General features: G+C 40.5%; 1 long non-coding RNA gene and 1 pseudogene across 1 annotated transcript in view; one reads left to right on the top strand and one right to left on the bottom strand.

Annotated features, from left to right (window-relative positions):
- Positions 1 to 1,182: 1,182 nt before the first annotated feature.
- LOC118351077 (uncharacterized) overlaps positions 1,183 to 27,920 on the bottom strand; it is a 66,750-nt gene continuing 40,012 nt past the window's right edge. The window contains exons 3-4 of the long non-coding RNA XR_004805887.2: positions 2,063 to 2,202; positions 1,183 to 1,252 (exon numbers count right to left, since the gene is read on the bottom strand). This is a non-coding gene — a long non-coding RNA (uncharacterized LOC118351077). The remainder of the gene's footprint in view (positions 1,253 to 2,062; positions 2,203 to 27,920) is intronic.
- LOC112645764 (U4 spliceosomal RNA) lies at positions 3,944 to 4,065 on the top strand (annotated as a pseudogene).

Genomic DNA, 27,920 nt, shown 5'->3' with positions numbered 1-27,920 from the left:
ACTAGAAGATGTTTCACTCTACTGGTCCCCCCCACACCCCAGCTTTTCAAAGTTCATGTTAGTGCCATTTCACTTTTACAAATGATCTACGTTAGTACCTGCTTTTGCTAACTGAAAGAAATCCCAAGAGGATGTTTGCTTTTGTGGAAAAAGTGAAAAGCAAAAATAGCATGTAGCTTTTGCTTCGCAGTGAAACAGTAGAGAGACAGCATGCACCCCAAGCAGCGAGCAAGAGCAGCCCTACCCATTCCTTCCTGGGAACCACACTCATCACTTAGCATCATACTGCCAGAGCTTTGAATATGTCTGTGATCATCAGTGCTTTATCTCAATTTATTTTGTGCATCCGTTAGCAAGATGTGTCTTAGGGTATCAGAAAAGCCTCAGGAGAGGTTATTTTGGGGGTCTAGAAGCACTCCAAAAAATTCCAGATAAGTTATGGTAATTGCTTCTTTGCTTTACACTATTTGGACTTATGAAAGGGTTCATAGGACACTCTACTTTCATTTTTTTAAGATTTTATTTATTTATTCATGAAAGACACACACAGAGAGAGGCAGAGACATAGGCAGAGGGAGAAGCAGGCTCCATGTAGGGAGCCTGACGTGGGACTCGATCCTGGGACCCCAGGATCATGCCCTGGGCTGAAGGCAGGAGCTAAACCACTGAGCCACCCAGGCATCCTGACACTCTACTTTCAGACAGCAGGGAAAACCTATACTTTCTACTCAAAAGTTTTCTTCTTTTACTTACTACTTTTTTTTCTTTTACTTCTTTTACTTACTTATTTTATTTATTTTAAAAGAAAGGCAGACTGCCACATGCAGCATCTCATTGGGATGTGTCTGGAGTCTTAGAAGCTTGACTACCCTACATTCTCCTACAAATGGACCTTGAGAGCTTGTTTGGAGATTCCAGCAGGGGTGTACAGCTACTATTAAACCCTTGACTGAAGAATGGTCTTCCTCTATCCAGGAGGGTCATCCTCCTTGACCAAGCATGCAGCTTCTCAAGGGATGCACATGGAATGAAGAGAAAGGAAGGGAACACCCACCTAGCCAGGCAGATCACACAAATCAACCCTAGTGATCAACGAGGTGACAGACATTGCAGCCAGATCATCCTCACATCCTCAAAAATGTTATTTTAAATTTTTTTGTGCAGGTATTGAACAAAACTTACCCTTTCCCTCTTCTGTTGCTCTTTCCTGCCCTGACCGGGAAACATTGATCTGAAGAGGCATTGACAAGGGCTGGAGTGAGAAGGAGAGAAGAAGTAGAAATATCTTCAACAGAAGAAATATCTGTGTCTTCATCTACCAAACTTCAGAACATTGAGCAGTTCTAGTGGACATGAGCCACACACTATAAAAATTGGGATGTGACTGCAGCACATTCTTCTATTGCAAATTGGTGCATTTTGACTGGTGTCAAAGTTGTATTAACTCATTAATTATGACCCCACTAAGATGATAAATTTGATTAAAAGAATATTTTGAGGAACTGGGTATTTATAGGCATTTAAGAAGGAAAGTTATAATAATACTGCTAAGTATATGCCTTAAAGTGGTTATCTTTTCTACTGGACATGAATTATTTGCATCTCAGCTAGACAAAACCTGCAAGTTAACATGTAACTTCACGGAGTCTGGGTATTTAATTAATAGTAGAAGAGCAGAGCCATAAAAGGTACATTCCCACAGACAGTTAAATAGTCTTTGGATGGGCTTGTTAAACTATACCCCAGTATGTCTTTGAAAGACTATGTGTACTCTCTTGTACAAGTTCTGGATTATTTTTCTTAACAAGCATATCTGGGCATGTGTGCTCACTTGTGGATGAGTCTTGGTAAAACTATTTGCATCGCCACTGAGAAGCCTCCTGGGAAATTATTAATGCAGTTCCTGCTATGAGCTGATTATCTGGGCAGGTCTGGTGATGGTTTATCAAGAGCAGGAAAGTGAGAGCAATAGGCCCTAGATGCTGGCAATAAAGGGAAGCATTGTCTATAGAGGGTTTAACAACAACAATAAAACCAACTAAAAGTTACTCTGCATAGTCACCTTATGCCGGTGATTCTAAACAGTGGGAGTGATAGAGTGTTATTTCCCAGGAGGCAGGCTGCTCTTCTTTCTTCCTTTCACCACTGCTGTCCAGGAAAGTTATCACAGAAGTCTATTGGCTGGAGGAAAGAGTACATATCCTAAGGGAAGATACATTAGATTAATTCAGAAACAAAGTTTTGCCTCTCAAGAATCTGATCAGGCAGGGGGTTCTGGGTACAGAATTGTTATGGGTAGAATTGTGTCTCCCCAAGATTCATATGTTGAAGTCCTAACCCCTTTGTTACAGATATAACTAGTTAAATTCAGATGACGTTATTAGGGTGGCCCCTAATCCGTTATGACTAGTGTCCTTATCAAAAAGGGAAAATCTGAAGACAGTCATATGCATGTAGAAAAAATGCCCCATGAAGAAGACAGAAATCAGGGTGATGTTTCTGAAGCCAAAGATGTTTTCTGGGAAAACACCAGAATCTTGGAGAGAGGCATGGATTCTCCCTCACAGTCCCCAGAGGGAACCAACACTGCAGACACCTTGACCTAGAACTTCTGGCCTTCAGCCCCATGAGACAATAAATTTCTGTCATTTAAGCCACCATATCTGTGGTATTTTGTCATGGCAGCCCTGGCAAATAAGCTTAGTAGCTTCTAGTTCTATCAAAACCCTTACCTAGGTGTTTGCCTAGCTATGATATGCAGGAGCTATTTACTCAAACCACAGCATCTGGGCATAAAATACATAAAAGGTAAATTTTACTTAATATAAAACTCTTAATATCTCATGAAGCCATTTCACAGACAGCAAATCACTAGATCATCCTTATGTGGCAAGTTGGCCAAATATTACCATTTTTCAGAGAAGAAAACCGAATTTTGGAAAAATTAAACAAATTTCTCAAGAACACAGAGCTCGTTGAGAAGGAGAAGGAGAATTTGAACCCAAACCATCTGATCCTACAGCCAAATTTCTGTTCATTCCCTGGCTCTTGGGAAATGCCTCATGTTCCTGTCACCTCTGCATGATGACTGAGTCATCTTTTACGTCTCCTGGGTCTGGAATAGAATTATGACATTATATATACTCTTTCCCTTATCTAATCAGAAAGTGAATATATTTGAAATTGAGTCATGCAGTGTACTTGCCCCTCCTCACCTATGGGGCCAGCCTAAGAGGCTCTAAAAGGAGGACACAGCTTCAAACATCAGGTGAGTTTATAGGTATTTGTTCTTACAAAACTAGAGACTGAAGCAATTTAAAAGAGATTGCCTCCACCAAAGCACGGACTATCCTTCCTAAACATAGGCAATCCATCACATAGCTTCTCTCGTTCAATTATTTATCCTAAAGGATGTCAGAGAAGGGATATATTGATGTAAAATTGCACTGAATGAACAAGTCTTTCTGGGAAAAGTTGACAGTTGGGGCTGGGAGTTGAAGATTAACTTTAAAAACATGGAGTTTAACAATATGGATCTGATAATTGGAGTTAGGATATTCCAGTAGGTGGGAAGAAACAAATGGACAAATGCATGTAGGAAGGCTGTATGCTGTCATTAAGATGTGATGTCATACTGCTATCCTTGCAACTCCTAGAATTTTATTCAATCATTCATTCTTCAAGTATTTATTGTGTGCCCATCAAGTGCTAGGCACTGTTCTATAAAGTGGGCCTCAGCAGTGAACACACCAAATCTCTACACTCCTGGATCTTACATTGGGATTAGGAAGACAGATAATACACCAAGGAGTAGGTATGCTACATACCAGATTGTGATAAGGCTTATGAAGGAAAGTAAAGGTGAGTAAAGGGGAAGACCTCTTGCATAGTAATCTGAGCAAAGCAAGTCATGGAGACGTTAATATCTGGGAGAAGAGCTTTTAGCTTTGCGCAGTGGCAGTATCATAGCCAATGAGGTTTATCCAAGGCACGATTATTGCTAATTGAAAACTGAGAGAAGAGCTTTTGAGACAGAGAAACAGGAAGTGCAAAGGCCCTGAGGCAGAAGCCTAGCTGACGAAGGAAGGAGGAAAGGATGGGAATGTCCAACATATAATTATTGATTGAGTAATTGTCCAAGTGTATGGGACTCAGATGGGACTAACATGTTTGGACTACAAGATTTATAATATTGAATAAAGGAGGAAAGATTATCCATAGCATACATTGGCTTAAGCTTTTATATTGACTTAATTTTCAACTTAGTATGTCTTTTGGGAAATCATTATGCCTTGAGAAAAAAAACCCCACAAAACAGAAAAGCATTCATTTACTGGGTTCTGTCCCAGTGTCTGACCCTACACTAAATACTTTAGAAACATAATTTCATTAAACCCCTATAACAACACTTAGATATAGGTATTGTTACCCCTGTTTTGTAGATGAAGGAAATAAGGATATAAAAGTTTAAATGCCTTCTTAAGTTAATAAAACTGAAAGAGAAAACTGAAAAGATAAAAGAAGGCTCTAAACAGGGCTCTTACCCTTACAGGTCAATATCTGAAAAGAATTGAAAGATATACAGCTTCCTATATTATTCCCATGTTCCATAATATTGGGGATGGAGTGTATTACTTCTTAGATTCACACAGAGTACACTCCTTTGACAAATATGTTTTCTCTCCCTCCCTTGCTTGTTATATGTTTTGATTCTACCTACTCTGAGTTTGTTTATATATTTATTAAACTTGTATTAACTAGTTACTGTGGGCTGGACACTCTGCTGGACCATAAATAAAAATAATGTGACCCTGCCACTGATAAGGCTCAATCCCTGGTGTAGACAAAGGAACAACACTGGGTTTCACAAGAATCTCCAAGGACTCTACCAGCAAGAAAGAGATGATGCTCTCAAAATAAGAAGCTCAAAGAGAGACTAATAAAGGCTCTATTTAGGTCCCTCATTATCATTTAGGTATAGGCAGGGTGTAAGGAAATTGCAAGGGATACTGCAAGACCCTGGGGCATTGGAAAAATAATTTTCTTACAGCAAGAATAGGGATTCCTCAGTTCTGCTGGGATATTCAAATTGGATTTGAATTAAGTTTTTCTATTTTGAATATATTCACTGCCAAATCTAGTGTGTGACTGTCCCGAAGATTCTATTTTTGGTAAATGAAAATGCCCTTGAAAATGTGTTTAGGGCACCTGGGTAGCTCAGTGGTTGAGTGTCTTCCTCTGGCTCAAGTCATGATCCTGGGATCCTGGGATCGAGTCCCACATCGGGCTCCCCACAGGGAGTCTGCTTCTCCCTCTGCCTGTGTCTCTGCCTCTCTGTGACTCTAATGAATAAACAAATAAAATCTTAACAAATTGGAAAAAAAAGAAAATGTGTTCCATTTTCTCCTTTTCTATCAATATCAAAATCCTCTTTTACCAGTTGCCATCTTCAATAATTTCAGTGATCTTTACTGGAAAATCCTCCAATAGTTTTTGCTGCTGTTTTTGCAACTTTCCCAAAGACTCTACTTTTATGCCCACCAGTTCTCTTCCTAATATGATCAAACCATCTAACACTTAGTGAACATCTTTTCCTCCATCTTATCACCAGGACCTTTCTGAGTCTTCAACTCAATTTAACTTCAATGAATCTCCATTTCAGAGACATTGAAAAAGTACTGCTTGGCTCAGAGGTGTATTAGTATCTATTGCTACATAACAAATTACCTTCAAAACTTAGAGGCTTTTAACAATTATCACCTCAGAGATTTTATGGGTCAGGAAGTTTAAAAAAAAAGGAAATTCAAAAAAGATTTAGTTAAGTCATTCTGACTCTGAATCTCTCATGACATTATTAGTCAAGATATCAGTGGGGAACTGCAATAATCAGAAGGCTTGAGTGGACCTGGAGGATCTGTATCCAAGACGACTCACTCACATGGCTGTTGACAGGAAGGTTCAGTTCTCTGCCACATAGCTCCTCCATGGGCTGCTGATGCATCTCATGCCATCATGCTATCTTCCTCCAGGGTGAGAGACCCCAGACAACAAGGCTGAAGTTGCCTTGCCTTTTACAAACTTAATATAAAATCATGTCCAATATATGCTGTTTACTGGAAATGAATCACTATGTCCCCACTCTCAAGGGCAGGGGAATTAAATTCCACTTCTTGTAGGGAAGAGTATCATAGAATTGGTGGACATGGTTTAAAGCCATCATGGATTCAATATTCACACATCCATTAAATCAAAAGATTTACTGTCTCATAAGTAAGTTAATTATATATTTTTTTTACCTCTGAATTCCAACTGATTGCATTGGTTTCATGCCAATCACCTCACCACCACCCGTGGTGAGCTTTGGTCATTACTAGAGGAATATCTTTCATAATGAGAAGGCACATAAAAGCAAAGTATAAAAATAGAGCCATATTAAGGGGGGGCTATATTTACCAATGATAAAGCTGAATATTTTTATCAACAAAGGACTTTACCAAGTGCTCTGCCAAAAAAGAGTATAAATGCTGGTTTATTTATAATCAAGCCCAGCCTTTTGGGCAGATAACTGAACTTGCCATTCTCTCTAAGCTAAGTTTAATAAAAGATTTATCACCAGATGTGTGAAATAACACAAAAAAGTTGTAATAAACTTTAGGGCATCCAGAAAGTCATGCCACATATTTGCAGAATTTTAGAAAATGGCCCTTTGCAAAAACAAAAGATAAGATGGAAATGAAAGAGAAACACTAATGTTGACCAATGACCTGCTAGGATGGAGTATGACAGTTATGCTCCTATGTTACATTTTTGCATTTACCATAAGCTGTGATGATTGTATCACCCTTAACCAACACTACTACCCCGGGTGGTAGAACAGTGATGTCCCTATGTTGACATAGAATGTAATGATGTATAGCTGGGGAAACAATGCACTGGTGAAATGAGACCAAGGATTGATTTTAGTATGTTTTTCATTGGCATGCACATTGGAAAGAATATCTCTGATTCAACTTTCCATCTGTAAAATCATAACTAAAATAGTTCTTATATTTGGTTTTCCAGGGAGCAAGAACAACTTAGAGAAACATGATCCATGATTATAAAGACTTTACAGACTGTCCCGTGGAACTTAAATGCAGAAAGGAAAATTTAAATTAGCAAAGTTAAGTCTCTCTGATATCTAACAGATGTCTAATCAATGACTGCCTTTCTGAATCCATGTAGCCATTGTTTGGACATAAAATACCAATTCTGTGCTTGCAGCTACAGAATAGAGAGTACCCAAATGTTTCTGATCAGTGGGACCCTACCCAACTCCAACTTACAAACAGAAACCACTACAGGAAAGACCAATTAACTGATAAAGGAGGATGTTAGAATGGGACTATTCCTCTCTTAATTTCAACTAAAATATCCTAAGATAAAATCAATTAATCAAAATGAGTGTGAGACAAATACACAAATATATAATTTTCAAGGAAATGTTGGAGAACTAGCTCCGTACTCTTGATCCTTCAGCAATGCCAAGGCTAGAAAAATTGGACATAATGTGAAGAGAATGGGGATGTTTCCTTAAAAAGAGGTGTTGCTATTCTGAGTCTCTAATTCCCCAAGAAAGTAAGGGAAGGGGTATCACCTTCTTTACCTAAAGCCCAGTGAGGGGGGTTTCATGGGACCACTTTGAGAGCTTCAGAAAACCACCTTTTCTCAAGAGTTGAAAATGCAGAGATAATTTCATTTTAAATGAGCTCTGTAATTTTGATTGATATCTTCTAGACATTCTGATTATTCATAGAGATCATCTCCATGATGTAAAGTTATTGTAAGGATGTCTATTCCATAAGAATGACTAGAAAAGTCCAGGGACCTAAATAGTTTTCATCCAGAGGCTTTATAAAAGATTTCTCCATATGATATACTTTAAAGGTGGAGGGGCACCTGGGTGGCTTAAGCATCTGACCAGCTCAGGTCATGATTTTGGGCCCATGCTTAGCAGGGAGCCCACTTCTCCTTTTCCCTCTCCGTTTGTCCCTTCCCCTGCTTATGCTCTTTCTCTCTCTCTCTCTGAAATAAATAAGTAAAATCTTTAAAAATGATATAAATAAAATAAAAGTGGAGTGGAAGAAAAAATCAAATGTGTTTGATTACATGCTTTTTTAGCATGTAAGTTACATATATAATGAGATCAGTGACTTTCCCATGTAAAATTGGACCATCTCCACCCCACAAGAAATGCAAATCTTCATGATGTCAGTTCAGAGTGAAGAACACCCCAAAATCCAAATTCTAGAATTGGATATGTCAGTTTTAATGTCTGTAGTTGAGGCTACTAGTGTTAGGAAAGATTACCCATGAAGGGATGGTCATGGAGGTAGAATGATTCTGGAGTTTTAAAACATTCCTACCAACTCACTGATGTCATCCATCTTGTAATTAGACACTTACTTCTTCCATTTATGAGTTTATTTCCTTTTAAATGTGAACTACTCTGGGTACTTCCCCCATCATGCTTTCTTATCTTTTATCTCAACCGATTATGATAATGGACACATTAAGTCCCATCTGCCCTACATAACTCAATGTAAATGAGTTTATTAGATCCATTATTGAAAGATTTTTAAAGGGAGAATGAAAATGAGGATACCAGCTTGAGAGAAAAGGAAAGGAGATAAGAGATCCCTTAAGGGAAAAGGCGGGGGAAAGAACAATAGAACAATAGACAGAAGTAAACTTTATTTGCTGAACAACATTGTCTGGACCAGAGAATGGGATCCAGTACTTAATACCACTGTGTCTCTTTCTTCCTGAGGGGTACTATGACCCCTACATATCACCAGTCAATCATTCAAATGAGCACCATTTAATAAGACTGAAGATACTGATACCATTAATGATATTCATGGTATTTGGTGTCAATAAACTCTAAACTCTTTCCCAATAGAGTGTCTTGTGGAAGGACTTGTTGGGTAGATAGAAGAGTCTCTGAGAGGCTTAAAAGGAAAAATAATTGGAAGATGAAATGTGAATTGAAGGAATCTAGATCCCTGACTCCAAAATGATAGTAAACATTATAACATGAGGCATTCTCTCTTCATGGCTCTAAAGCTAGAAAAGATCCCTCAGTATTTGACATCCCAACTCAAGTCCCTCTTCCTTTTGACCCTCTCCCCAATCTATGGTAAGCTGTCAAAGTGGTTAAGTGGCTCTTAAAGAATCCCCTAAGTGACTAGTGGGGATGTTGGTACTCAACCCAGAGATGAGAAAGGTTCGCCTTCTCAGTGGGTATGTGCATTTCCTCATCTACTGTCTCTTGGGACAATGGATAAAGCCCATCCAAAACATAGTTTGAGATACCTAAACTAGACACTGAAAAATTAACATTCTTCTCTTGTTATTTCCTGGAAATCAGAGTTATTAATCCATGAAAATGAATGACTACAGAATGCCTGGAAATAGAAAAAAAAAAAATCACTCATGTTATCTAAAGCTGTGTTCTGTTTCTTTTCTTTACTATCCCCTTGACAATAACTTCAATCTCTAACTTAGCAGTTGCTATGGCACCAGGGAAAGGCACATGTTGCCTCACTGAAGGATGCTGTCCACTGATGAGGACTCCAGATCTGTCTCAGCCATTTTGGCCCAAGATTCTTGTTTTGCTACACAAGCATAAGTAAGAATTGGGCCAATTTGGCAGAGAGATGAACCAAGTTCTAAAAGGCATACGTGTTTGAAACTGGTGGGGGATATCCTGAGTGTATTGTTGGTTTCATCAACATTATAATACAATATTTATTTTACTTTAGTGCTCAAGGTTGAGGGTGTATTCCACATTTCCATATAAATTATGTCTCAGATACCAGCTGGTTATGTTTGTGATGTAGGTGATGACAGTTCTTTATCCACAATCATTCACCTCAATTTGCACTTGGCATCTGTTACACATTTGGTCTACTCTTTTTATGATTGCTATTATTGCTCCATGTCAAGAAGAGTGTGTAGACAGAATACTGACTTGCCAGCAATAATTACTGAGACGTGTAGCTTCATACTAAATGAGAAAGTGGTTTAGCACAAAATTCAGAGGGGTGAGAAGAGTTTAAGAGTTCATTGAACCAAGATGTGAAGCAAAGCCATCCTTACGCTGTCTTAGTGAGAAAAGGAGTAATGTTATTTAGGATGGCTAAATTCTCCTTAAGAAACCCAGTCTAGCCCAAAGAGGACTTAACTGCAATTAGGCTAGGGAGGTTGCTCTCAGTAGGAAAAATGCCTGTAAAAGTGAAGAATTTTCTAAAATCATTAAGAGGTATAAAGAGATACACTAAAAAGAGAATTGGAAGATCTAGCAAACTGCTCACAAGAAATTTGAGATAAAGCTAAGATTAAACCGCAGAATCATAAAATGTTAAGGTGGAGGAAATTCTACAGGTGATGAAGTTCAACCCTTCATTTTGTGGATGAATAAATGGAGACCCACAGGCATAAATGGTTGGCCTAAGGTTAAGCTGTGAAATATTGGCTAAGCTGTAAACTAGAACCCATTTCTCCCCCCTAAAACAACATCTTTACCCAACAGCTGCTTCACATAGAGAGATCAAGTTCAGTTAAGATTGAAACATGTATATTTTGACTTTTGTATCAGTCAGGATCAAATTAGAAAAACAGAAACCATGTTGGGTATTTCAAAGAGAGCAGATTTAATACAAAGAATAGATTGCACAATTGTTAAAAGAACAAAAGACAGAAAGACGTTGGTGGGCTAGTCAGATATTAGAAACATCAAGAAAGATTTATCACCCCTAGAATTGAGAGGACAAAAGAAAGGGGATGGGATGTTCAAAACGAAGAAGCTGGAAGAAGGGCCATTCTTTCTCCCCAACTCAAGGTTACAAAGCAGAGTAGAGAAGTCTGGACATATGTCAAGTACTTTATTCTAGAAATGCAAAAATGAATAAGAGAAAGGAAGTGCTATCAAGTGCTACATTTCACAGGTACTTTGGGAACCCATGGTGCTAGGTGCTCAGGATTTCTGGCATAAGCCTGGCTAAGTGAACAGAGCCCATCAAGCAGGTGGAAAATTCTTCTGAAAGCCTTTATTTAATGTGGTCTAATTTAAATCCTCTTCTTGTGGCACTGTGTGCTCTTCTGTTGTGCTATTGTACTGTCAGAGCTATAATTAATTATAAGTATTTTCTTACACATTTTTTTCAACATACTTTAAAATTCCTGGTTCAGGTACTGTGATCTTCCTTGTTCACTGCTGTATCCATGGTGTTTAGCACAGTGTCTGGCACAGAGCAGCAACTGTCTTATAGTATGAGATTCCCTAATGTGATTTGGATTGAATGGAATTCTTTAATTAAAAAATAGGATTTGATAAGTCAATCGAAGAAAGACAATCATCATATGGTTTCACTCATAAGTGGAATATAAGAAATAGTGAAAGGGGCCATAAGGAAAGAGGGGGAAACTGAGTAGGAAAAAATTAGAGAGGAAGACAAACAAAGAGAGACTCCAAACTCTGGGAAACAAAGGGTGTGGTAGGGGGATGGGGTAACTGGGTGTTGGGCATTAAGGAGGGTGCATGATGGAATGATCACTGGGTGTTACACTGTATGTTGGTTAATAGAATTTAAATAAAATTTTTTAAATGAAAGAAAAAAAGAAATATGATTTGAATAGACCATCTAAATAGTCAGCTATCCACTAAAGAAATTGAATCAATAATTAATCACCTTCTAAAACAGAAAGGAGTAGGCCCATATGGGTTCATCAGTGAATTCTATCAAACATGTAAGGTGCATGGTATTCAAGGTCTAGGGGTACAGAGTTGTATGTAGGCACATATGGGTGCAGAAACGGCAACCACGGGGATCCCTGGGTGGCACAGCGGTTTGGCGCCTGCCTTTGGCCCAGGGCGCGATCCTGGAGACCCGGGATCGAATCCCATGTCGGGCTCCTGGTGTGGAGCCTGCTTCTCCCTCTGCCTGTGTCTCTGCCTCTCTCTCTCTCTCTATCATAAATAAATAAAAATTAAAAAAAAAAAAAAAAGAAACGGCAACCACAATGAGATCTTGAACAACTACATCAAAATCCAAGCTAAGGTGCAACAAAACTAGCTCAATTTCAAGCAGATATTGAAATACAAAGAGAACCAAACCAATCAAGCAGAACTGGTGATACTGTTTTTGGAAGCACACCATGAGGTAAGTGGAGTGCCAAATAGAGTGAGCATCATGTCCAAGGAAACAGCAAAGTGAAACCCAGTACATGGGAAACTAACCTGGAAAGAATAAGACAGGAAATAAGTCCCAGGCAGATGATCTAGCCATGTCCTGCCAGGTGGGGATAGAGGAACCCAGGTCCCCAACTAAACAAGAGTAAAGAGGTCAGGCTGGCAAGCTGAACCACGCGGAGGTTCGGCATTTGGAAGCATTAGTGCTAGGAATTCTACTGAAATCTTCAGGATTTCAGCCATTTTGCCAGGAGCTCTCACAGGAAAACTGTACCACAGGGTACCTGCAACATCTTGTTCAGGCAGCAAACTTCTGCCAGAAAGTAGCCTGCAGGGCTGTGGGCATTTTTTATTTTTTTCACTGCCAAATATCCTTTCAACCCTTTGTTTACTAATAGCATTTTGTTTTCTTTGGTCAAACATCTATCTCTCCCCAAGGTACACATGCTCAGTGGATCCCAGATTCAGCTACAAGAACAAGAATTAGGCACAGCCAATCACAATTAAAGAAGCTGCTTCAGGGATGGCCACATGGCCTACTCTGGACTAAAGTTTCTAACCTGGAACTTTTCCTGGAACCACGAGGAAGTAAGCATATTCCTTCTGTTGAGATTGTAACATGGAGCTGTTGCAGACCAACTCTTTTACCACTTAGGAAATAGCTACTCAGGAACAAGTTCAACAGAGAACAGAAAGATGAAATGATATTTTGGTAAATTCACATTAACACCTGGATCCAGCTACTCCTGAAGAGTCTACTAGTCCAGGGCTCTTCAGTTATGGAAGCCAACACATTCCCTTTTCTGACTCAAGCCAGTTTAAGTTTTTCTGTCACTTACAACCAAGAGTAAGGGAAGTGACTTCACCTCTCTGAAACTCTCTCTCTTCATCAGGAAATTCATGGCTTCCAAGACTGCCTTCACTTTGAGTAGCCTTCAGACCTCGCAATGCAAAGACAAAAATGATTAATGTGGATTGTTCACGACACCCCCCCCACCATGATCCAACCCTTCAAAGACAATCCTGCAACTATTAGCACAGACTCTGTCTACCCTCCTTCCACCCTCCTCTAAAAGAGGAAGGATTCCTCCCAGCTAAAGAAAGTCTTGGTTAATCTACATAATAAAGAAGTGAAGGAACTATAATGGGAAGCTGGAGCTGACAAGGGAGGACAGCCTAGGAGTTGAGAGAGGTTTGGCCAAGGATTATGGGGGCACTACTCCAGGATCCCCACAGGGTGTGATAGAAGTAAACAGAAGTCAGAGGCTTCCTGCAATTGTTGCTATGGATCCACATGTGGCTTTGCAAAGTGGAGTCAAGGATTTGGCTGACTTCCACAGGGCTGTATTCTTTGACCAAGGGTTCTCTCTAAGGCTGAGCCCCAGGGCGCTGAGTTTTGAAAGGTTCTTGCAGACCACCACTCTGTCTTAGAGACTGTGACCCACTCCCTCCTCCAGGAGTGTTGTGATAGATCCTGCGGAACTGCTGCAGATGGCACCAGGAGAAGAGGAAGGGCACTCTCTCACCTGAGCAGCTGAGTCTGTGGAATTCCAATGAATGAACTGTTAGGAGATTATTCTTAGGTTTCTTGGCTGACATATGGGCTAAAAAAATCAATTGATGGATGAGTGGTTAAGCCAGCTCTGTGGTTAAGCATCTGTAGTGGTACTTGTCTAGTTGTCCCAGCCACTTTAACAAATAAATTGGATTGAATACTTGGCAGGTGATCAATGGCTCAGTACTCTTCCATGACCATGAACACAACACCTGAGATATGGTGGTCACCAATGCCTTCAATGCAGAAGTTATGCAGACTCTGCTGCAGCTTCTTATACTATTGATTCTCCACAATGTTAGTAAGCAAAAACCCTGCATTACTAAGAAATTCCACAAAAAAAAAAAAATGCATTATTAGAATTGTGCAGGTATTTAAGAGTAGTGATGCATACATTTGTAAAAACCGAATGAAGGGACAATCAAGATGAGATTATTTGACTTTTCAAGAAATAGTTTATGATAAGGGAAAGTCTTCTGAGAGCACATCTCCAATTGCATTATTTTGATACTAAAAACCTTCCAATTCTCTATCATCAGCTATCAATTTCAGTAGAAAGTCTTATTATTATTCATGATCCTCTATAATATAGTCTGAACCTGTCTTTCCAGTCTGGTATCTTCCTAGGCTAGCAGTCCACTTATCTTCTCAAATTGCATACAGAATTGGGTTTCATGTATATGTGCTTTTTATTATTATTTTGCAGAAGTGGGAGACGGGAAGATCTGTAACTTGCATCAGATTCTAGAAGGAGTGAAGAAAACCAGAGAGATTAAAAACCATTGCTCGAGGCCAGGGGCATATGAATTTGGATGGAAAAATAGTACATCTTTATTTTTACTAATTTCTAACTGAAATCTAGCATTTCTTTTGATTGTGAACGAGACCACAAAGCACATAAGTAACTGTGGCTTCTGTGTTTTTCTCGGCAGACATTACAAATCTTTGCCTATCATGCTGCCTATGTAGCAGACATTTCAAAATGCCACACATGTGCATCCTTGCTTCAAAATTATGGTGGTTAGACATGCTGCTGGATCAACTCATCAGATGCATTCATAAAGAAGCACATGTGATTTTTAATTACCGACTTCTTAATATTTATTTTGATGGCTGTTTTTAAACATTTTTTTGTATTTTTATGGAATTAAAACATCAATCTGCAAAGACATTCACAGATTTGGCCATGGTATAAAGAAGCACATGATACTCCCCAAAAAAGTAATAAAAGATTAAGAGCTCTCTGCCCCCTATTCAAATGTATCATACCCGGCCATTCCATCCAGGGTGGGTCAGCTTCTAGTTTGACAAATTTACCCTACAATTTCTGACCCACAGCACCCTTGTTCCATCTGTTTGTTCCATTGGAAATGCCCTCTCACCCACTGTCAGAATTTGTCCAAATCCTTCCCACCTTCAAGGACCATCTCAAGTACCTCTTTATATAGGAGCTTTTATCCTCTCCCAATTATCAGAGTTGATTGCTACATCCTTTGATGGAGCCACATGCTTGCACCTCTCGTATGTGGTTTATAAATTAAAGGAGGTGACAACCAAGCTGTGCATGTTAAACACTTAACATCAGCCAGTCTGAGTCTGAATCCTATCTGTATTTGTTTGCTAGAACTGCCCTAACAAAGTACCATAGAGTAGGTGGCTCAGACAACAGAAATGTTTCCCGGGATGCCTAGATGGCTCAGTGGTTGAACATCTGCCTTCAGCTCTGGGTGTGATCCCAGAGTCCCTGAGTCTGCTTCTCCGTCTGCCTATGTCTCTGCCCCTCTCTGTGTCTTTCATGAATAAATAAATGAAATCTTTAAAAAAAGAAAAGAAAAGAAAAGAAAAGGAAAGAAAGAAAGAAGAAAGAAAGAACGAAATGAAAGAAAGAAAAGAAATGACAGAAAGAAATAAATAAAGAAAAGAAATAAGAGGAGGAAGGAAGGAAGGAGAAGGAAGGAAGGAAGGAAGGAGGAAGGAAGGAAAGGAAGAAGGAAGGACGGAAGAAGAACGAAGGCCAGACGGCAAAGAAAGGAAGGGCACGTTCCGGTGCAGTTCACCGGGAGGGAAGTGGAATTCCTGCAGGTCCGTGTCTTGACGTTTCCGTTCATTTCCGTGTTTACTCTCGGTCCTGGAGGCTAGAAATTGCAGATCAAGGTGTTGGCTATATTGAGTTCTTCTGAGGCCTTTCTCCTTGTCTTCTAGATGGCCACTTTGCTATGGCATCACACGGTCTTTCCTTTCTACCTATTGCCACATTTCTTCTTCTTGTAAGTAATATGAGATTAGGGCCCACCCTAATGACCTCATTTTAACTTAATTACATGTTAAAAGACCCCAGCTCCAAGCACAGTCACATTCTGAGGTACTGAAGGTCAAGGCTTCAACATACGAATTTTGGAGGGACCACAATCCATCTCATATGCTGTCTACACTACAGCCCAGCTGATTTACCTTGGAAAAAGTTCTTGATGTCTCCATTATAGTCTTGGTTACCTCATCCACAATATGAGGAGGATGATAATGGAACTTCTTTTATGTGGCTGTTGTAAGAATTAAATGAGTTAATTCCCATAAAGCCCCAGGAACAATGCCTAGAACATAAATGTGCACATCGACAAAGCTAACAAGGACCATGCATGGCACATTTGCCCAGACCCCACTACCAGATGGAAAGTTTCTAGACGGCAGTAATTGCTTCATAACCACCTTTTTCTTCTGCCATTTAGGACATTGCCTTTAACAGAATAAATGTATTTTGAATTGAACACTTAATGATTTTTTTTAAAAAACTGCTGAATTGGGGATCCGTGGGTGGCTTGGTGGTTTAGTGCTGCCTTCAGCCCAGGGCGTGATCCTGGAGACCCGGGGTCAAGTCCCACATCAGGCTCCCTGCATGGAGCTTGCTTCTCCCTCTGCCTGTGTCTCTGCTTCTCTCTCTCTCTCTCTCTGTCTCATGAATAAATAAATACAATTTAAAAAAAAAAAAACTGCTGAATTGACAGAGGCCTGAAAGAGATACAGAGAAAACATGATAAGCTGCACATTTTGTGAGAAAAACTAATCCACTTTTTTTCTTGCCTTTCAAGACCAAATCCCCTTTTGAAAATATCAATGCTAATATGCTGAGCCTAACCAATTCTACAACAGCCCTTAGGCCCCCCAAGAAATTCCTTCTTTCTGAAGGAATTGGAAGGAATTTGAAGAGAAGGCTACAACAAACCTTGTTTCTGCAATAAATTTAAACAAGGGATTTATCCAAATTTCATGACATAAGTAAAAGGAAAATTCTCAGGTCACTGGGGATATCTCCATATTGAACCTGTTTTCAATTTTATCCTATTAAACTTAAATAAATCAACTACTTTTGGGATACAGATGATATTATATGATGTACAAAATGCTCTGAGAATTCAATTGTAAAAACCACTTATTTTGTTTCTATCCTGTGTTTTTTGTTGTTGTTGTTTTGTTTTTGTTTTTGTTTTTTTACCAAATACATATATGCTTCCAAGGCCAGCCCTTGCTTAATGGAAACTTTGGAAAGATGTTTTGTTTTGTGAGAATTTAAATTGATAGGCTGCCAGGGAATTAACTTTATTTTTGGAGATTGCCTTATAATTATTAGGAACGACTCTACATGGCTGCCTCAAATGAAGCTGAGTTCTGCGAAAATAATTTTCTTAATGTTTGCATAGCATATTTTACAAAAAATAAAAACCCTACCAACAACAAAAACAAAAGGACCTTAAGATGGTTAAACATATTTTATTTCATATTCTTATTTTAATGGCATTTCTGGCTCAAAGCCCTTCATCACTACCATTTTATTTCCCTTTATATTTGATCCCATTTTCCCCGACCATAAAATGCTCTGAGCATGATCTGATTCAGAGGTGGGCTGGCCTAAAGTGCAGTCACATCTGTGACTCCTCTGTGAGCAGGGAGGGGAAAAGCAGAATGAACACAAAGGTGTCACTTTTCTGTCTGCAGCAATGAGCTCTTGGAATGCAATTTCAAACAATCCTTTCTGGATGATTTTTCTAGAATACACCCTCCTCTCATCCCCAGTCCTATTTTCTCAGTCTTCTAAAGACACTTTGTGTTTAAAATGTTAAAAGTATTCTTGGGACATTTCTCTTTCAATCCTAATAAGGAATTTTGGGAAAATTTGAGAAAATGAGGGAGTCTATGTATGGTTCTTCAAGTAAAACTTAACAGAAACTCCTGGGTGGAGGCAAGAGCTGAGCTACCCTGCAGCAGATCCCCAGGCAGGGACTTCAGACCCTACAGGGCCTTCCTGCCACTTTAATTTCTGGATCCATTTTCCCAGGGTTCTTTGCACCATCTTCATATCTTTGGAATGATCATCAGATGTCTTTATGAGTAAGGTTCAGACATCACTACCTTCTTGTAACTGTTATGGGCTTCCAGGATACAAACTGCAAGTTAATATCTATGTCCCCTTCTAACTCATATTCCCAGGTGGGTGGGAAGAAGCAAGAACATGGTAGGCAGCCTCTAACATGAGCCACAATAATTCCTGCCTCCTGGTTTTCACATCTTTATGGAAGTCCCCCTTTTGCATGTGGGCTGGACTTAGTGATTCACAAATACAGTGTGGCAGAAGTATTAGAATGTGAATACCACTTTCATGATTAGGTTATGAGAAGACTGGCTCCCACACTGGTTGTATTCTCTTATTCTTTCATGGATGGCTCACCCAGGAGCCATGTCATGAGGCAGCCCTGTAGACAGACACACATGGTGAGGGCCCAAAGCCTTCCCACAATCAAACAACCGTGTGAGAGTGCTTAGAAGCAGAATGTATTAGGGGTCTCCAGAAACACAGAAGGAATAGGATGGGTGTGTGTGTGCGTGTATGTGTGTGTACACATATGTGTATATATACACATGTGGATGAAGTGATTTATGATAAGGAATTAGCTGACAGGATTATGGGGGGTGAGAAGTCCCAAGATCTGCTGTTAGCAAGCTGAAGACCCAGGAAAGCCAATGGTGTGGTTCTAGTCCAAGTCCAAGGACCTGAGAACAAGAGAGTTGATGATGTTGAGTACTAGTCCAAAATCTGGCAGATTGCGCTGAAATGAACCAATGTTTCCATTCAAGTCTAAAGACAGTAAAAGACAACAGAACCAGCTCAAGGCAGGTCAGGCAGGAAGAGTTTCACTTTACTACCGGGAGGGTCAGTCTTTTTTGTTCTATTCAGGCCTCTAACTGATTGGATGAGGCCCACCCACATTAGACTACTCAGTCTACCTATTCAGATGTTACTCTCATCTAAAAACACTTTCACAGGCACATCTAGGATAATAATTAAATAATAATAATATCCGGGATACTACTTGCAAGTACCAATAATAATATCCAGGATACTGCTTGCACATACCAAGCCGTGTGAGCCCCTGGCCCAGACAAGATGACACAGAAAACTAATCACCCCGTCAACCAGGATGATAACAGTCCTGGTCAATAGCTTGATTGCAACCTCCCAAGAGGCCTAGACAATGTTGCAAAAAATAACTTTTTTATTTAATGTGTGTCCCAAACAATGAATGGGACTGGTACTAAAAAATAATCCATTGTTCATCTGAAATTCCACTTTAACTGGGATTTAACTGAGCACCTTGTGTTTTCTATTTGCTAAGTCTGATGATATAGAACTTAATGGGAAGACAGCAGCTAGCCATGCTATACTGGCTTTTCCTGACCCACAGAAACTAGGAGACAACAGGTACTTGCTTTCAAACACTATGTTTTGGTCTGCTGCAGAGATAAGTAACACAAAGGGGCATTTGTAACAGAAGTAACAGGACAAGGAAGAGCCAAAGAGGAACAAGTGCTGGTTATAGTAGAGCAGAGCCAAATGTTGGTCCACATCTGTTTTTTCATGTTCTGGATTTGGTTGAAAAATGACCCATTCACAGGGTGTGCCATGTACCTGATAGGAGTAAGAGCTGCAACCAAGAATAACTGGGTTCCCATTGTTGGAAAGGTAAGAAACCCTCTCAGGCCAAAAGGTGACATAGAGGGCAGTTTCTCAAATTTTAATATTATTTGAATCTCATGGTGATCTCACTAAAATGCAAGTTCTGATTCCATAGGACTAGAATGGGGTCTGAGCTTCTGTTTTCCTAACAAGCTCCCAGGTGATGCTGATGCTGCTGGTTCCCAGATGACACCATCAGGGGCAAGGTGGTAGGACATTTCCCTTTATAAAGTGTCCTGGCTGTGTGATAAGACAGATTGGTGGGAGGTATGATGCTTTTTTTTTTTTTTAAGATTTTATTTCTTTATTTGAGAGAGAGAGTGAGACTTGTATGCATGTGCATACAAGTTGGGGGAAGGGCAGAGGGAGAGGGAGAAGCAGACTTCTCACTGAGCAGGAAGCACAATGCATGGCCCCATCTCAGGACCCTTCAGATCACGACTTGAGCTGAAAGCAGCCTCCTAACTGACTGAGCCAACCAGGCACCCCAGGTATGGTGCTTTAGAGAAAGAGAAGATTCACTGTCAAATTTCTCATCATGGACTTCAAGTATTTTAGGCTCTTGGGTGGAGGAAATGATAATAATTGGTTAAGAAGCACTTATTTCCATAATCTCATTCATTTTCACTTTTACATATTCAAAAGTGATTCTGCAGGGGTTGCAAATCAGAATTTTGGGGTTGTGTGTGAGGTATGAAAAGAAAACAGAAACTATGTCTTCTGTTTTCGTTTGTTTTTAGTCACAAACTTTAACCACTTTTGGAACCTCGATAGTATTAAAGAAGGATACTGGATTCCCATTTTATAATTTAAGACAAATTTTCATTGTCACAAAAGCAGTGTATGTGCACTGTAAAAAAATTAAGCAAAACAAGAAAGCAAATACATCATATTCCCTTAAATTAGAGATGAATCTTACTAACATCTTCGTGGAAATACCAGATCTGTTAACGTCTGCCACTTCCCCTTGTCAATTAATTTTCACCATGTCAAATAGTCATTCCACATTCAAACTTCCCCCAGTTGCCCCAAAAGAGAAGAGTAACATGAATTTTAAGAATGATTTTGCGAAATCCTCCAACTCGGTCACTGACATCGGAAGTTCCTGTGGTCCTGATATCTCAGTGTGTTGGAGAGGAGGGTACAGCACAGAGACTCGGCCCAGCAGAGCCCACACACATGCTTTCCTCCAGCGCCTGTCTGGCAGTCGGACATCTGAATACAGACCACAACTATCCTGACTGGAGAGCTGGATGGGAAGCAGGGCCCCAAGAGTGAGCATATGAGAAGAGAATATAATTAACCGAAATGCTCATAACTTTGAGACAGAGGAGTGCATCCACAGCCCAAATGGGTGGTCGTGATGTCACAGTGACATGGCATAACTTTTGGCCAAAGATGCAGCAGGGCCAAAATATCCTCTGTGTCCTAAATTCTGCCGCAGTTGCCATGACAACACTCTCCTGCATTTGGCCCAGGAAAAGATGACAGCGAGATGCAGAGCTTGTGTTTTTATTTCTTGGAAGCTAATGAAGGCTGGGGCCCACAGGGAGCATACCTCAGGGCCTGCCAGGGGCAGGAATCACGTGGAAAGATTGCCCGGGACCTTAGAAAGGCTGAGGTACTCTCTTGCTGAGAAATAAACCAGATATGAATTCAACTTTTTCATTCTGGGAGACACAGAGCCTCAGTTTAGAAGACAAGGCAAGATTTCATAATGATTGGGAAGCTAGGTGTTTCTGGAAGTCTTCCACATGAGGCTCAGTCACACAGTCCAATCACCCCCAACATGTGCCTGTGGGAAGAAGGCACCCTCTCTGCTGCCCCCACTGGGCACTTTCCTGAGTCTCAGTGAAAGTGTGGAAAGTAGAAGTATGTGAGCCCAGAGCTGTGGGGACTCTGAGGAACCCTCTCTGCAGCAGATCCCGCACCTCAGGCTTGATTGCCGTGGTGAATGCAAAATGGAGCAGCTCATCCACTAACCACATCCGGGTACTGGGGTGGCAGCTGGGGACAGGCAACTCACTGCTTTCTATGTCAGTTGCCACATGTATTAAATGCGGGGCGTTATTGACTACCATACAGCATTCCTTTGGTGAAGATTAAATCAGATACTCCACAAAATCATCTAGTACAGTTCCTGGGATGGAGCTGGTATTCAGTAAATAATAGTTTCCTTGCTTTGCTTCCTTAGAGGAGAGCCCAGGACTCAGTCAGCGTTTCTTGCCCCTGAGAAGCGACCACCATCTGCTCAATCTGCTGCGCTGCTTCTCCTCTGAAGATGGATTGGAAGGCAGGATAGTTTGCTCGGCTCCCTGCTACAACATAGCTCCAGGTGAGTTCTAGGACCATGATCTCAGGGATTCTCTAATAGTTATAATAAGGAGAGGCTTTCAAAATAGCAAATGTTAAGGCATTTTGAGTGGAATTACAAAAGTTGGTCCTAGCTGCCTTCTGAAATGGCAAAAGAAAGAGCACTGAACTTTCCACCCTGGGTAGACTCCACAAATTCTCCCTCCTGGTTCCTTGTATGACCTACTGCACCCAAGACAGATCTGGAGGCACAAATTGCAGAAACAATAGGTACCCACTTGCTCCTGTATGAGATGTTTAGTCCTAGGGGTCCATCTATGGTAGATTTTACTGGGTGCTCCAATTCTTTATCACTTCCTGCCTTTGTACTCCTGCTCGGACCCCATTACAGATGAAGTGTTCGTCTCTGCCCCTTGACTTTGGACTTGGACATGTGGCCACAGGCATGTAGCCAGACGTGACCATGTGCCAGTTTCAAGCCTTGCTAGGTTTGAAGAAGCCTCACACATTTCCCCTTGTCCTCTTGGGCCTTTGTTGTCACTGTGAGAACACATCCCAGCCAGCTTGCTGGTCCCAGGAAGAAGACAAAGCAATAGGACAGAGCTGACCCCTTACCGACCCACAGATCTATGAGCCGGCCCAGGGCAGATGAGCCAGCTGCCTGGTCAAGTCCAGGCTAGATCCACTGACCCCCGACTGAGCCCCCGCCCCCCTTGTTTCAAGAGTGATAACAAAAGGTTATTGTATGTCGCTGAGTAATTACCTGATCCACTGACACACACAACAGTGATTGCTTTGGGTCATTTCCTCACAGAGGGAAAGAACACTTAGGCCCAGAACAACCACTCAGTGGTGAGTGGACTCCAGATTTATAAGGGGGGCGGGATTTCCTCAGTAATTAAAACCAGTATCTTCTTATGCTTATATGGTGCCATGACTGATATAATACTTTGGCAAGATGTACTATATTTATTATAGACTGTAGAATTGAGTCTGACTTACAGGTAGGTATAGAATTACAACTCTCATAATTTAAAAAAAAAGCAGCATTTTAATGTGCATTTAAGGTTCAAGTTTGCTTTTGAATAAGTTACCTTGTATGTTGAAAGAGTAATGTTCGCATTAGCAAATCACAGGCGACTCTGTTTTGCCCACTGTGTGATCAAACCTGCTCTGGCTCTTCTGCCCTGGAGAAAATCCTCAGGAGGCACTGAAGCTTATTTGTTAAGCCTCAGGTAATAAAACCACCTCTATTCTCTTTAATCTCTCAATTTATCTCATTTCAGTATTATCGGTGTATCCAGTCCAAGGTAGTAATCAAAGCCTAAACTTCATCTAGAAGTTAAGCTTCCCAGTCTGCCAGTCCAAGCCCATTTCAGGCATGAATGTCACAGTGAGGAAGAGAGGTGTGATTAGCTTCTTTACTTCCCTCACTGGCAATTTCTCCAGGAGAGAACCCAAAGAAGGAGAGAGGTAGACTAGAAAACTCTTACTTCACTGATGTGGATCTTACAGTGGTGTTTTCTGGTTGTGAGAGAAGACCTTTCGTGGCATGCTTCGCTGGAGTCTTGGCAGATACAGTTCTGTAGGCCTCCGCCACCTGCAGGGCTTCTGGCACAGTGATGACATGTCTTCCCTGCCAGGCTCCCCCCACCCTCTCTCCCAGGCCCTGGTTCCTAACTCCAGGTTTCCTTTGATTCTGTAACACAGGCTACCTCAGCCAGCTTGAAATCCTTCAGATCCCGTTGGGATGGGACGCCATCCCTCAGACTCAAGGGGTCACAGTTCAAGGATTCCAGCGACCTCTCAATGCTCAGTTATCAGGAAAGAAAGAAACACCCATATTCCCCCTCTATGAGAGGTGGGAGTAGGACCGAGAGCATAGATCTTCCAAAGAAATCCTCGACCTAATCTTCAGCTTCTTCTGTGGCCTCTTAACCTCTTTGTAAACCTGGAGTGGGTGGTCTACTATGGTCTCTAAATCTGTACTTACATGTCAGCTGAGGAGACTGAGACCACACCTGACTCTGGAATGTGAGAGTTGATACCAGTTACTGTGAGACTTTAGCCAAGTCTAAGACAGAATCCTCACAGCATCTTCTCTCTCTCTCTCTCTCTCTCTCTCTCTCACACACACACACACACACACACACACACACACTTTTTCATCTTCTGAGTAAGGTCAGCAGAAAGGGAAAACAGGGAAGACCATCATCTCATGATTTACTGAAATATTAAAGAGGCAACTATTAACCATGTGTGATGGTCTCCCCACTTCCTCCCATCCCCCCATTCTCTCAGAATCTTTCCCAGTCGCATTAACTTCCTGTTGCTGTCCCCATACATGATGGAAGAACAATGCTTTCTGAAAGGAAGAGGGTCTCATGCAAGACAAAGGACGAGAGAGAGAGAGAGAGAGAGAGAAAGAGAAAGAGAGACTGAGAATGAGGCAAGAAGGCAACTTTGCAATCATGCTTGACTCCGGGGCATCCAGACAGGACAGAACTTTTCTCCAATCACCTCTCCAACCAACTGTATCCTCTCCTGCCACACTTCAGAAAAAATAAGCATTTCAAGACTTGAATGTCTTCTGGAAATGTTAGGAAAGAGTTGGAAAACTCATGCAGCCAGAGACACCAGACAACTCTTCCAGATGGCAGGTGCTACCAAGACAACTGGGCAATCCCACACGTGGAAAACATTTCACTCCCAGAAGATTGTTGAAATAATAATTTTCAATGATTCATTAATAGTCAAAAGCATATGGCTCTTTCTTAGGAAATTGGACTGTTTAACCTTCTTTTTTTTTTTTTTTTTCATTTAAGAAGCACAGATGACATTGATGGAGATGAAATATCTTGGTGATAGTGATCAGTGGCATTGTGATGGTCCGTCTACTGGCCATGGTCACCATATTATTTAGCTGGTCCTGCAAGTGACTGGCCATGAGAAAGAGTAACTCTGACCTATATTGAAGAAAAGGCAAGGAGAGGAAGAGAATATTCAAAAAATAAGAGGGCAGCCCTGGTAGCTTAGTGGTTTAATGCCACCTTCAGCCTGGGGTGTGATCCTGGAGACCTGGGATCGAGTCCCACGTCAGGCTCCCTGCATGGAGCCTGCTTCTCTCTCTTCCTCTCTCTCTCTCTCATAAATAAATAAACAAAATCTTTTAAAAATAAATAAATAAGAAAGAACAAATAACAGTGGCAGAGACTCTCTCTCTCCTCATTCATTTTGCTGTTGCCTCTTGTCAATAAAAAGAATTTTTATTAGAGGAGGAGAAAAGGCAGACACAGCCACAATACTGGCTCAAAGCATCCAGGGAAAGAAAACGAGACACTGGAGTAGAAAGAATTGAAGCACGAAAGAAGGTTTAGAAAATTATCACCAATAAAGAACCTAAATTTTATTAATAGAAAAAAACCTTCACAAAATAAGCATTATTTTGAAAGAATATGCACTGAGATTTAGCCTCAATGATATTTATCTTGCAATTGTTTATAATTACAACAAATTAGAAAGAACTGAAGTGGCCAAAAAAAATATTTTTAAATGGTTAAATAAACTTTGGTCATCAAAACAATGACATGATATGTAGTTATTACAAATTATACATGCAAATACAGTTATTGACAAGGTAGGACTTTTTTTAGATTTTTGAATTTTATTTTTCTATATTTTATTTAAATTCAATTTACCAACATATAGTATAACACCCAGTGCTCATCCCATCAAGTACCCTCCTTAGTGCCCATCACCCAGTTACCCCCATCACCCCATCCTCCTCCCCTTCTGCAACCCTTTGTTTTTTCCCCAGAGTTAGAAGTCTCTCTTGGTTTGTCTTCCCCTCTAATTTTTCCCCATTCAGTTTCCCTCTTGTCTCTTATGGTCCCTTTCACTATTTCTTATATTCCATATATGAGTGAAACCATATGATAATTGTCCTTCTCTGACTGACTTACTTCATTCAGCATAATATCCTCCAATTCCATCCAGGTCAAAGCAAATGGTGGGTATTCGTCCTTTCTGATGGCTGAGTAATATTCCATTGTATACATAGACCACATCATCTTTATCCATTCATCTGTCAAAGGATATTGTGGCTCCTTCCACATTTGGCTAGTGTGGACATTGTTGCTATGAACATTGGGGTGCATGTGTCCCATTGTTTCACTACATCTGTATCTTTAGGGTAAATAGACAGGGCAGGACATTCAAACTATATTTATTGGTAACTTCAAAAGTACAAATTATAAAAAGTATAGGCAGTATGATCACAATTCAATTAAATAAGTTATGTATATTCAGATATAAACATGCAGAAAAATGTCTGGAAGGATATACACAAATTTGTTATGAGTAGCTATCTTTGACAGATGAAACTAAGTAATTTAAAATTTTCATTTTCTTCTTTACTATTTTTTACATATTATCTGATAAAAGCTATCTACATGTTTATCAAATAACTATAATATGTAACACTCTTATAGAAATAGGAAATTTTAGGAGAAAATGAAATGTCATCAGTCTATGAAGATTGTTAGCCGTATCTATAGCCAGAGCCGGGAGATTACATGTATTTGCATGACTGTGAGACTAGCAAGGCAGGAGGGCCTCTCACTCCAAGACAGGGAGAAATGGAGGAGGGTCTTTCTGTCCTTTTTATGCTGCTTGCCTAAGTACTGAAACTAAAGGGAAGTCTAAGGAAGGAAAGATTCCATGTGTCTGAACTCCTGTGTATACCATTGGCTGTACACATTATTCATGACACTAGGCTAGCATTTATAATACAGGAGTGAAGTTTTGAAGGGCACTGGGTTCTTATAGAAAGAGTAGTTGTCTAGATCTAGGAGAGGTGAGTCCTGTTCCCAGCTCTGCCACTAAACTTGCTGGATCTCAGACAGTTTCAACTCAAGTCAATAAACATCATTTGGGTGCTTATTATACATCAAGCACAGAGTTCCACACTAACATATGAAGATGAATTTGTTATTATTCCTACATCTGAATAACCCAAAGCCTATCCAACGAGACAAGCAAATAAACAAATGGGTATCAAACAGTGTGGCACACATTATAGTAAATATATGAACAAAATACCATGAGATCACAGTAATGAGGAAGACACATCTATCAACATGGGTAGAATTTGGGCATCAGACAAAAGATAGCTTTGGAGTTGGGCCTCAAAAGACAAAGCAAGAGGCACCTAGGTGGCTCAGTGGTTGAGCATCTGCCTTTGGCTCAGGTAATGATCCTGGGGTCCTGGGATCAAGTCCCACGTCAGGCTTCCCGCAGGGAGCCTGCTTCTCCCTCTGCCTATGTCTCTGCCTCTCTCTCTGTGTCTCTCATAAATAAATAAGTAAAATCTTTAAAAAAAAAAAAAAAAAAAAAAGATAAAGCAAGAAAGGTATGCCAGGCAAGTCACTTTGCCTCTCAGGCTTCAGCATCCTCATGAGGACTTGACTAGAACAATCTCCAGCATACGCATTGCTTTGGAAGGACTGACTGACAACCATTCTGATGAAAACCCCAGCCTTGGTCATGTTGCTGCTGTAGTCTTCAACTCCTTAAGCAGTCTGTGTGCCAGGTATTTGGTTCTGAAGGAGTTCCCCTACATTGGGAAATCCTATTAGAGCAATCCTTGTGATAAGAAAATGTATCCAAATTTGACTACAAGGCCAAGAGGATGACTGCACACTTTTAATGCCATACTGAAACATTGTTCCTCTGGCCCTGGAGGGAGTTATTCAATTCTCTAGGAGACTGAACCTCTGTTGACATTTCTATTTACTATTGATTAGAGCCCAGAC

Source organism: Canis lupus, chromosome 1, assembly GCF_003254725.2.
Source record: "Canis lupus dingo isolate Sandy chromosome 1, ASM325472v2, whole genome shotgun sequence".
Classification (NCBI taxonomy): Eukaryota; Metazoa; Chordata; class Mammalia; order Carnivora; family Canidae; genus Canis; species Canis lupus.
This window is presented reverse-complemented; position numbering and strand designations above follow the sequence as displayed.